Here is an 11,619-nt window from a genome sequence, read left to right on the forward strand (position 1 = left end):
GATTTTAGCCCACTGTCTAAAAATCAACCCCCCCCCCGAATTCTAAAAGTGGATAGAACCCCTGGCTACTGTAACCTTCAGCTAGGAGACTGCAAATAACGATGATGATGAGTATGCAGTCTACAAAAAATACAACTAAAAACTAAACTACTTGTTCGCATTATTTAGATATGGTCCATACGAATGTGTAAAGTGACGTATCAAACAACAGTACCAAAATTGTTTTGCTCACTTCCGCCAGTCATAAGGTAAATCAGTTAGTTTGGAAAGTCCATCTGTTTCGGGTTGTCAATTTGGTTTCAATTACAACATGGCCGACCGACACAAATTCTTGGCTTATTGCTTAAGCGAAATGTTCTTTTTATGAACGACAAACAAAGATAAAATGTGATTTCGTTCTAAACGCTTGAGTGATTAACATTTTGTGACCTTTACTGGTAAGTTGTATCCTTCTAGTGACCTCAATATAGGAAGTGGCTAGGCCGACATCTGTTTCAGATAGGCTACGTCGCGCGCCAAGATCTGCATTGTGAGAATAGCAATGATTTCAAATACCAAATACTTGATAAGTTAATTAATTCATAAACACCTGCAATCTGTTTACGACGTTTCAGAATTTGGATTTTTCTTTCATTGTTGTGACTTGTCCGCATCTCAATAGTCCCCAAATTCAGAAAATTAGTCTAACGTCTGCAGACGTTAAATCAATGTAAAAATGACGCATTTGCTGTTTGGTTAATGACTGGAAGGAAAGTTGTCAACCCAAGCTATACAAAAATGTGAGAGAGAGATTGTAAAAACCAAGGTTTCTCAGCCAGTGTTAAATTAATTATTAACCCTTGGGGATAAATTGCATCTTCAAGGGAGGGTGAATTTATTAGAAACAACAGCCTGGAGAGTAAATGCCAAAATTCTGATCAAAAAAATATGATAGGGATAAATTTATCTTTGGACAATCCGCAAGAGGCGTACGAGAGTAAAAAGGTTAAGAACCGCTGGATAAGTTCATTGAGAGATGCGTAATTGACAAAGAGAGACGAAACTCATCCTCGAAAGGAAAATTTAACACGGTGGCCCATTTTTATATATTTTATAGTTCATATAGGCCTAAAACATTAGCACAACAACCATGGAAATGTAACATTCAACAGCTATGGTTTCTCACTACTATGAACTGGTAAGTGGTGGTGAAGCTGAAGGGGAAGTAGGAAAGTGGGTCATTTGCCAAAAGAACACGTGCTATGGCTCAAGTTTCTCCCCAGAGGGCACAATAAGTGGTATTGTCCCTAGAAACGAAAAATCTTTTCTCCGACCGTGTTAAAACTTGAAATCTTTTCACTGTGAATTTTCTCGTTAACATTCAAAAAAATCGGGTTTTAAATTGTTTAAAATTATTTTTTGAAAATCAGCTTCCTTCCCTACTTCTCTTTCAGCAGGCCAGTTTTTCTTATTAAGTTTACCTTGTGGGGAGACGTAACCTGGTCGTTTGAGGAAACCAGAAAGCTTGTGCTTAACATGATACCGATGACAGCTATCGTGCCAAATCCTTGTATTTTATAAATCATTTCGATCTCGAGCACGCTATCGTTCGCGTTTTGTCGTTTCTACGTTTTTGCTGATCCCTGCTATGTTATAGCAAGTAATATTTTTCGCTTTGATGATTAAAAAAATACAAGAAATTGAAACTAATCTGACGTAAAATGTTTGGAAGGGCTTATTTTTTTGTAACTATTGCCAAAGAAAACATTATAGCCATAAACTAACCACCATTTATTGGCTTATTTTTCTTTTTTTTAGTCAATATCTGGGTCTTGTTTTCCTGTTGCGGAGAAGTATAAATCACTACCAGTGGCGTAGCCAAGGGGGAGTTTTGGGGGTTACAACCTCCCCCTTTGGCACGAGTGTGACGTCACGATATTGAAAATGATGCTTTCAGTCTAAAAAAAATTGCCTAATTTTATACAAAACTGCATTAAAAGAGCGAGTTTTGCCAATACCAGACATTTAAACATCTCAGCCAGGAATTAGCAACAAGAAAACATAGAGAGACTTATAGCTTTATTTCCGAAAAGTGCCAAAGAAAACATGATCTTATCCTTTTGCTATCCCACCTGACAACACCATTTTAAAGGAATATTCATACCCACATTTTTGTTGAAAATGCTTCCAGAATGCACCAAATTCAAAGTAATTTTTCAAAATTTTCTGGGGGAGGCCCCCAAGACTCCCCGCCGCTGGGTTGTCAAACCCCCCCGGCCCCCCCCCCCCCCCCTTTCAAAATTCCTGGCTACGCTACTGATCACTACAGTCTATATCTAGGCTACAAACAGGTTGACGTTAAACAATTTATTTGTCCTATAGCTCAGTCAGCGACCGATGTTATGAACGAGGAAACAGTGAGATCAAGCAACGCTGGTTCAACTCTCGGGGTGTGCGCTTGGCTGACGCATTTTTATTCAGCGACAACCAGTGAATGGAATAAATCAGACGGCAACAAGCGGAATTTCACTTTGCCAACCAGACTTGCATTGCATCAGTGGTTCAAAGCATCTAGCCATGGACTTCTAAATAGTAGAATCTGGACTGGAAACGCAGTGGACAACAGGGTTAGTTACTTGGCTGTTGGCCCACTGTTGTATCAACTGTTTGGCCTACTGTTGTCCACTGCGTTTCCAGTCCAGATTCTACTATTTAGAAGTCCATAATCTATAGCCTACTACTAGTACTACATTACAACAACCTCATCACTTAAAACAATTCGTTCTTCGGAATTACTTATCAAAAGCGATGTTTGAAGTTATGATTCGCAAATAACTATCCAACCTATGTCAGACCCAATAGCCCACCCTTGGCGGGCAAGCTATGCAAAGTAAACATCCGTTCGCCACCACGTTAGCTCAGTGGTTACGCGCCCGGCTCAAGATCACACTGCGCAAGTTCGACTCTCGGGGTGTGCGCTTGAGCAACGCATTCTAAGGACTGCTCTCTATTTAGCGGCACCTAATGGATGGAATAATTCCCCGGCAACAAGACTTCTACAATCGGAAATTTCACTCTTCCAATCTCGGTAACCGGCCCTACGTCAAGAGCCTCTACAAGTATGCAAAACTACCAGGAATAACCTATCAAGGCTTTGTCAGTCCGAGGATAAAGATTCAAAACCAAACTAATCATTCTGTATGATGCCAAATGGAACGTTTTTTGACTTCCATGGCACAATACACAGAAGAAGTGGTCATGTCCTGGCTTCACACCGACTAGGATGCTTGAACAACATTTAAACCTTGAACCTGGAATGACGTGATATCTGAAACTGTTCCATACATTTGATTTACGACATGTCAACGTAAATTGATTAAAAACATTTAAAACAAAGACTAGACATTTTTCTTCAACAATCAAGCTTACAAGTCAAAACTGCAAATACGCTTGGCGGAGGAAATATTTTGTAAACAAAATTAAGACAAGTGACATAGGATTAAAGAAGGCATGCTTAAGGTGTTTGAATGTGTGTGTTGCCTCCATTACAAATTCAATCAGCTTTACGGTTGCAAGGAGCAATAAAACGAAGCAGTTCAATGCAATAAAAAAATTACAAAGAAATAGGAAATCAAATCGCCCACTGGCACATCTCGAACGCACCACTTTGCGGATGAAAAAAAAATTGTCGTTTGAGGACATTGACAATGAGAAAGATAAAGTTGTGCATTGCAGAGCTGCGCCTTTTAATGCTAGATTCGGTACTAATGGTTCAACCTCTTTACTGTATAGCCAAGTGGTAGGAGTCTTTGTATATACTCGCAAGGGTTCCGGTTCGACACCGCTCAAGAGCATAAGGCTGTATCTTTGACAAAACACTTGAAGACGCGCTTTACAAGATTGGCTTTTTTGCCTTCTGTACGCTTAGTCTAAACTTTGAGTTACTAAACGTTAGCCTGAAAACAACAACAAAAACCTTTTTTAAAACATTTCTGTTGTTTTGTCAATTATAAAAGAAAGTGAGTTTTCATGGCAACAGATAAAAGATTAACAACCCAATTTCAATCATTTTAAAACGCGTTCAAATGCTTTATCATCTTTCATCCTTAGCAGTTGGAGACCTGAGTTGCAGAACTACTTAAAGTCCAAAAATATGACGTTTGAGATAAAGCAAGTTAAATTTCTTTCAACGTTGTTTAATCTTTTATTTCTATGCATACACCAGCGTGTGTTATAGCGAAATAAATCCGTTTTTTAAATCAAATTTTGCGCCGGAACAGGCATTGACTATCACACAAAATGATTTTGGTGATAATTCAATTTTCACATAAAGTGATTTACGTAGTTATACAATTCAAGTCTCCAGTTGCTACACTGACAGTGTGAAAAACAAATTAAAATCAGAAAATGTCCGAGCGATGGCATTTCTCCAACTATCCTTCCATGAGCCTACCTAGATACAGTACATAGGCTATGTTTGAAAAGAGCAAGAAATAACAAATTCATAAAGAAATATTCAAGCATTATGAATTTGATTAGGGTGCTGCACATGCTCAACAATTATTATACGATCAACGGTGATTGCTTTTTCGGCTCTAGGAAGAGTTTTTGTTCTACAAGGCTCATTTTCTTGCTCCTCGATGTGTTGATAGCTTCTTTGGAGAGATTTCGAGTATGACATAGAGACTTCTGTGCAATGATCGAAACATATTGTGCAATACCCGCACACCCTGTGCCTTATTCCATACATGATTGCTATGATGATAAGCAAAGCACAGATAACCGACACACCAACTACCAAGTACAGCTGCCAATCATTTTTGTCAGAGTAATATACATCGTCGTAATCTTCTTGTTCCATTCTCTCTTCGCAATACAAGTAACTTTGTCTGTTTCCAACTGGAGTTAATGAGATTCAACTCATAACAACACTTATGTTCTATAAAAACAAAATATGCATATTTTAGAAAAATTTATATCTTGGGGCGCTTAGTTGCTCTGCAAGCATTCAACTTTTAATGAACAGCTTGACTAAACGTACCAACAGGTCATAAACCCTTTTGGATTGAAACGTAAACTCTGACGTAATTCAGAAAATTGGACAACTGCTAATGACGTACTGTAACTAAATGCTACTTTGATTAGAGTGATTTCACGTACCTAGGTGACATATCAGGTGGCTTAGGGTGGCAAATGAATGATAACAGTCTCTTTGACCTCACTAAAAGGGCATGCCCTTAGAATGTAGAGAGTAGAGATTACTTCACGACATGGATATTTATGATTGTCGTTGTACTGTATCATCTTCAGTTTGGGCGAAGCAAACAAACAACATTAACCGCACTAAAGGTCTGTACTAAGGTAACGTTTTTGATATAAAATGGTGTAGGTCGGACTGATTTAATGACATTAGACTAGCGCTGATTTGACTTTTTTTGATAACTTTGTCTTGACGTCGGCCCAAGGAGGTCAATTGTTTGTATGTTCAGCTGTGGAGGCCAGAGGGGTTAGCAGATTTTGTCTATCAGGCCTCTGGCTGCAACTGAAGGCTTCTAATGCAGCATATCAACTTTTATTTTAAAACAAGATAAACAACCGAGTTAACATAAGTGGCTATTTTTCTATGATTTCAATAACACGAGATGTTAAACCATGGTAAACAAGTAGCCTTTGCTAACTAGTTCAGGTCCTTAAGGGCAAAAATGAGCATCTTTAGGCTAAACGTGTTACACGTTGTTTTTTTGCACTTTTTTGTTGTTGATGAATCTAACTTCAAATTTAGTGGGTGCCGCAACTTTTTGGGTCACGTGATCACCCCCAAATCGGGGATTCTCCCCAAATCAATTTTGAGCTCTTTTCACGACATTTCTATGCAATTAAATACGTTATTTTTTATATTTGGACTGACTGCCACTAAAAAATACACGAGACAAAAATCAAACAAAATTATGTCATCAATGACGTCATTGTGACGTCATAGCATCATTTTTGCTTGTTTTTTCTTGTTGTAGTCGCTTGTTTGTTGTTGGTATTACTTTTTTGGTTACAATAAGTTACCAGTGCTAAAACAATTTTCTTTTCAAATATGACGTCTGCATTGCATCATAAATGACGTCATAATTGTGTTTTGTGATTTTTTTTCAGATGTTTTTCTTACTAGTTCAGGCCCTTAGGGGCAAAAATGAGCATCTTTAGGCTAAACGTGTTACACGTTGTTTTTTTGTGGTTGATGAATCTAACTTCAATTTTAGCGGGTGCCGCAACTTTTTGGGTTACGTGATCACCCCCAAATCGGGGATTCCCCCCAAATCAATTTTGAGCTCTTTTCGCGGCATTTCTATCCAATTAGATACGTTATTTTTTATATTTGGTCTGACTGCTACTACAAAATACACGAATAAAAATCACGCAAAATTATGTTATTAGTGACGTCATTGTGACGTCATAACACTAATTTTTTGCTAGTTTTTTTCTTATTGTAGTCGCTTGTTTGTTGTTGGTGTTACTTTTTTGATTACAATAAGTTACCAATGCTAAAATAATTTCCTTTTCAAGTATGACGTCAGCATTACATCATGGATGACGTCATAACTTTGTATTGTGATTGTTTTTTCAGATGTTTTTCTTGTAGGTTAGTATAGTAGGTAGGCAATAACCAGTATTTTATACAGGTTGATTAGTAATAGGCCTATCATGAATGTAACTACCAAAAAAACTACTCATCATCGGCGTATGAGCAGATCTTTCCAGGCTCATTTGGAGGGCAGGAAATCATCAGCCACTCAACAGTCTCGTCGTCCAGGACCTTCAGACCATGCGCATCGTGTGGAGGTCGGTGGGTTAGGCAGTGGTGGATGACGTGGTCTGCGGTCTGTTCAGTGGCACCACACTCGCATTCTGGTGAAGGAGCCAGGCCCCACTTGTGCATGTCCGAACAAAAACGGCCGACGCCAGTTCGCAGGCGGTTAAGCCTGACCCACGCAAGCCTTGTAAGGGACATCCCCGGTAAACGGGGATCGGCGTCGGGTATGAAGTCACGGAACGTGGAAGTGTGGTTTTGCCACTCCGTGTTCCACATGTGGTTCATCCAGTGTTTCGCACTTAAACCAAGTTCTGAAGTAGTTGTTGTGCGGCAGGCACAAAGGGGCGTCTTGATTTCAGCCGTTGCTTTGAAGGTGGTGGTCGCTTGAATGTTGCATGGAGGAGATGGTCGGGGTCCAGAGCGCGGCGAGCGAGAGAAGTCGTGGCTCCTTTACGACGTAGCTCAAAGGGGTTGGATGCCTGCTAGGATGGGTAGGTAGTCCGTCGGAGTGGGACGCAGGCATCCACTCACAGAACGCAGTGCATCGTTGATGGCGGTATCAATGTGGTAGGTGTGAGAACTACGGCACCAGACTGGTGCGCAGTAGTCTATTCAAAGGTGGAATGAACAAGGGCTAGGGTAGCTATACGAAGAGTTTTAGCACCAGCTCCGGAACCGCCAATCGCCTCAAAAGTGCGACGCGTGTAGATAGTTTTTTGCGCAGTGACTTCAAGTGTCGGCGGTACGTGAGTGACCTGTTTAGAGTTATGCCGAGATAAGTGGGTTTGGCACAGTAGGGCGAGCGCTCCCCATCAATTTTGATGTTTATCTCACGCTGTGCCTCCCGGTTGTTAAGGTGGAAGGCCGCCGACACTGTCTTTGCCTTGCTGAGCTGTAGCTTCCATTTCCGGAGGTATGCTGATAGTGTTTGCATGTCTTGGCTGAGGTTCTTCTCCACTGACTGCCAGTTTCCTGCTGAGTGGAGGAGTGCCAGGTCGTCTGCGTAAGCATATTTCCTGGAGATGGTGGGGGGCAAGTCATAGGTGTATATGTTGAACAGGACAGGATATTGTCCCGTCTGGGGTTGTTACCCTCCAGAGGTCCGTCATTTCTTAAACAAAGAAGCTTTGAAACGATAAATGATTTCTCAACCAATGATTGTACAGTAGAAACGGTGACAAAATTTCATGACGAAGTTGGCTTTAGTGACAAAAAACTCCAATGGCTACATGCCTACATCACAAAGAAAGCAAAGGTTATCACGAGAGGTTTGGTGAAGAATTGGTTTGTTTGGTACAAAGGTTTGAAGAGCTTGACAACCCTTTTACCGACTCGTCTGGAAAACTTTTGACAATGTGCTCAAGGCAAACCTCCAATGATGAAGGTGTGCAACAGCTTCTAAACCTTCATAACTTTGGGAAAACAAAATTTGAATCGTTTGAATCTTCCAGTTTTCTTGAAGATCAAAAGTTTGGAGAACCAATAACAAAAGTATCATTAGACTTGTTCGGCAAAACGCGAACAACAAAGAACACACAACCCATAGTCAAATATAAATCATCCCTTCTTCATAGAGTGTTTGTTTCAAGCTATGCTCGTGGCAAAGATGATTTAAACTGAAATATGGAAATCAAACCTCGTAAATGTTCAGCAACTATCTTCTCTTTTAGCTTGGGGTTGGAAACATAATGATGCAAATCAGCTTGTTCCGTTTTGGACCTCAAGCCAATCCGCATCATCGATTCACGAAATGATACATCATTGTAGTTGTCAATCTACTTATGGCTCTCAATATTCCTGAAAGAAAAAATCCATAAAATGCACAAGCCTTTGTTGATGCGAGTACGAAACATGCAATTCGACCACACAATCTCCAATCCTCTCTGATGTTTCATCTTCAATCCACATTGACGTTTCATCTCCAATCCACACTGACCATTCAAGAAATGTTTTTGATTTTCTAAGTTCTATGTTGTAACTTGTAACTTGAAAAAACTTGTCGTACGAATTTTCTTAACATCAAATTACGTAGGCTTATGGTATGAATTTAACACTAAAATCCGCTACTGGTAGTTTTTTCATCTTGAATTGACAGTGTTAAGACTCAGCCATTGCATAATCTGGTGTTGTGAATTCATTTGATTTGTAGAACATAATTACATATTACACTGGTCTACAAATTTCAACTTTTTTTTTCAGGTTTGGGTTTTGACAACTGCTTTTGGCTAACTTTGGGGCGCTGAATCCGAAAATGAACTCAGATTTTCTCTATCACATCAAGTTTTCTTTCTATCGTTGCCATTATTAATGAAATTGACCAATTTTTACCCTTTTTAGTGCAGTAAAATGTCAAATATAATTATTTTCTGACAGCTATAAACTTTCAAACATAGAGATATTTTTACACTAAATTCATAAATTGGTTCAGATTTCCTTTAAAATAAAAAAAGTTCCTGTTATGATAATAATCGTAATAGGACATAGTGGAGATTGGTAGCGTTGAGTTTTTCCATGCTGGCTTGAACTCCCTGTCTTGGCTTCTCAGGCGTTATCTGTGGGTCAGCTGCTATCTCTGTGCAGCAGGGTTACCAGATGTAAATTTGGCAAGGAGCCAACTGCACGTTCAAAAAGGGCCAAAAAAGAGCCAACTTTTTAAACAAGGGGCCCAATTTCGTTTATTGCAACAATATAGAAGGGCTTCTTCTAGAAATGGGATTACCACAGTATGATGCAGACGAATGGAGACTTTTCATTGATAGCTCCAAACGAAGTTTGAAGTGTGTTCTACTTCACAATGGTAACGTGTACGGTTCTATTCCGATAGGACATTCGGTGACAATGAAAGAAGAGTATCAGGACATCAAAACCTTTCTTGAAAAGTTAAAGTACCATGAGCATTGAGCATGGTTGGCTCATCTGTGTAGATTTAAAAATGGTGAACTTTTTGCTGGGGCAACAAAGTGGCTACACCAAATACCCATATTTCCTATGCTACTGGGACAGCAGGGCCAAGGATCAGCACTGGAACAAAGAAGAGTGGCCTCCAAGGCTCACCTTGACACCTGGAAACAAAAATATCTTACGTGATCAGTTAGTTGATATCAAAAAGATCCTCTTGCCTCCTCTTCACATCAAATTTGGTCTCATGAAACAATATGTAAAAGCTTTGGATCATGAAGGAGAGTGTTTTAAGTATATATGTTATGCTTTTCCTGGTTTCAGTGAAGAGAAAAAAAGAGCTGGGATTTTCAATGGACCACAAATCAGGCAATTGTTAAAGGATGAAAATTTTGTAAAATCAATGTTGCCATTCGAGGCTAGAGCTTGGAATGCTTTCGGTGCTGTTGTGAGAAATTTTTTGGGAAACAGAAAAGCAGAAAATTATAAAGATCTTTTAAGGGAGCTACTGCTTAGTTTTGAAGATTTGAGATGCAGGATGAGCATCAAAGTTCACTATTTGAAAAGCCATGCGGATAAGTTTCCAGAAAACCTTGAGAAAGTTAGTGAAGAACAGGGTGAACGTTTCCACCAGGATATTAAAATTATGCAGGAACGTTATCAAGGTCGGTGGGATTGTCATGATGGCCGACTATTGTTGTAGTTTTAAAAGAAAAATTCCAGATGCTGCTCATAAAAGAAAGTCCCTCAAAAGAGCCTTTTTAGAGTTCATATTTATGAAAGCTCTTTTTTTGACTGTTTCTGAACTCGCCCTGCCCAAGTCCCTTTGAGTCAATCTTTATTTTGGCACTTTGCTATTTCTGTGTGTGTCTTCAGAATTTCTGCACTCCATTGGAATGTCTATGTGCATATTGTGTGAACTGTAGGCTATGATTCAGAAAATACCTTGTCACTGTCCTATCGACATGTTCGTCAGCATAATGTAGCGTTTGATGTTACTATGGTTGCTCTTTTGCATGCCTATTTTTTATTCCAAGGCATGAAATTTTAATAAAGACAACGCAAATTTGTGTGAATATAATATAGAATGCTTGTTTGTTCATTAAAGCTAGATTATTGCAGGTAGAACAGTGTTTATTGCATCAGAATTCCTTGTTTTGACAACAGAGGGGGGGCAAAAATTGATTTTTTTCAAAAATTAGGGATATTTCATATATCAAAAACGTGATGTGATAGAGAAAATCTGAGTTCATTTTCGGATTCAGCGCCCCAAAATTAGCTAAAATAGGTTGTCAAAACCCAAACCTGAAATTTTGTGTAGACCAGTGTTATTTTAACTTTTAAAGTGGCATGGCTAAAAGGGAAATTCACCCCTGGTAGTTGCTTTTCTGGTTATATCCTTGATGACGTCATTATTGTGTCATACTGTACTGGTATTTTGTTATTGCTTGCAATTGCAAAATTTTAAGCCTTTGCAAAATTTATAATGATAGTATTTGATCGCTTTTTTCAGAATAAACTTACCTTTGGTTTCTAAATTTCAAGTTGTCTCGTCTTAATAATGTAATGATGACGTCATAAAAGATGCAATCATGACGAAACTACTTTTAGGAATTGTGAAGTGGTATCAGTAACCGGTACTCCAACTAAAACCAACAGCAAACGACCAAAATAGGTTAAAAAAGCAAAAAAAAATTGATGACGTCATAATGACGTCATCAATCAAACTATTTTGTGTTTGTTATGTCTCACTTATTTGTGTGTGCTTTTTAAGTTAAAATACGCAAAAATCAAATATGCAATTGCACAAAATGGCGTAAAAACAGCTGAAATGTGATTTTTGGGGAAATCCCCAATTTGGGGGTGATCACGTGACCCAAAAAGTTGCGGCACCCACTAAAATCAAAGTTGGGTTGACCAACTGCAAATATATGCAAAAA

Source organism: Aplidium turbinatum, chromosome 6, assembly GCF_918807975.1.
Source record: "Aplidium turbinatum chromosome 6, kaAplTurb1.1, whole genome shotgun sequence".
Classification (NCBI taxonomy): domain Eukaryota; kingdom Metazoa; phylum Chordata; class Ascidiacea; order Aplousobranchia; family Polyclinidae; genus Aplidium; species Aplidium turbinatum.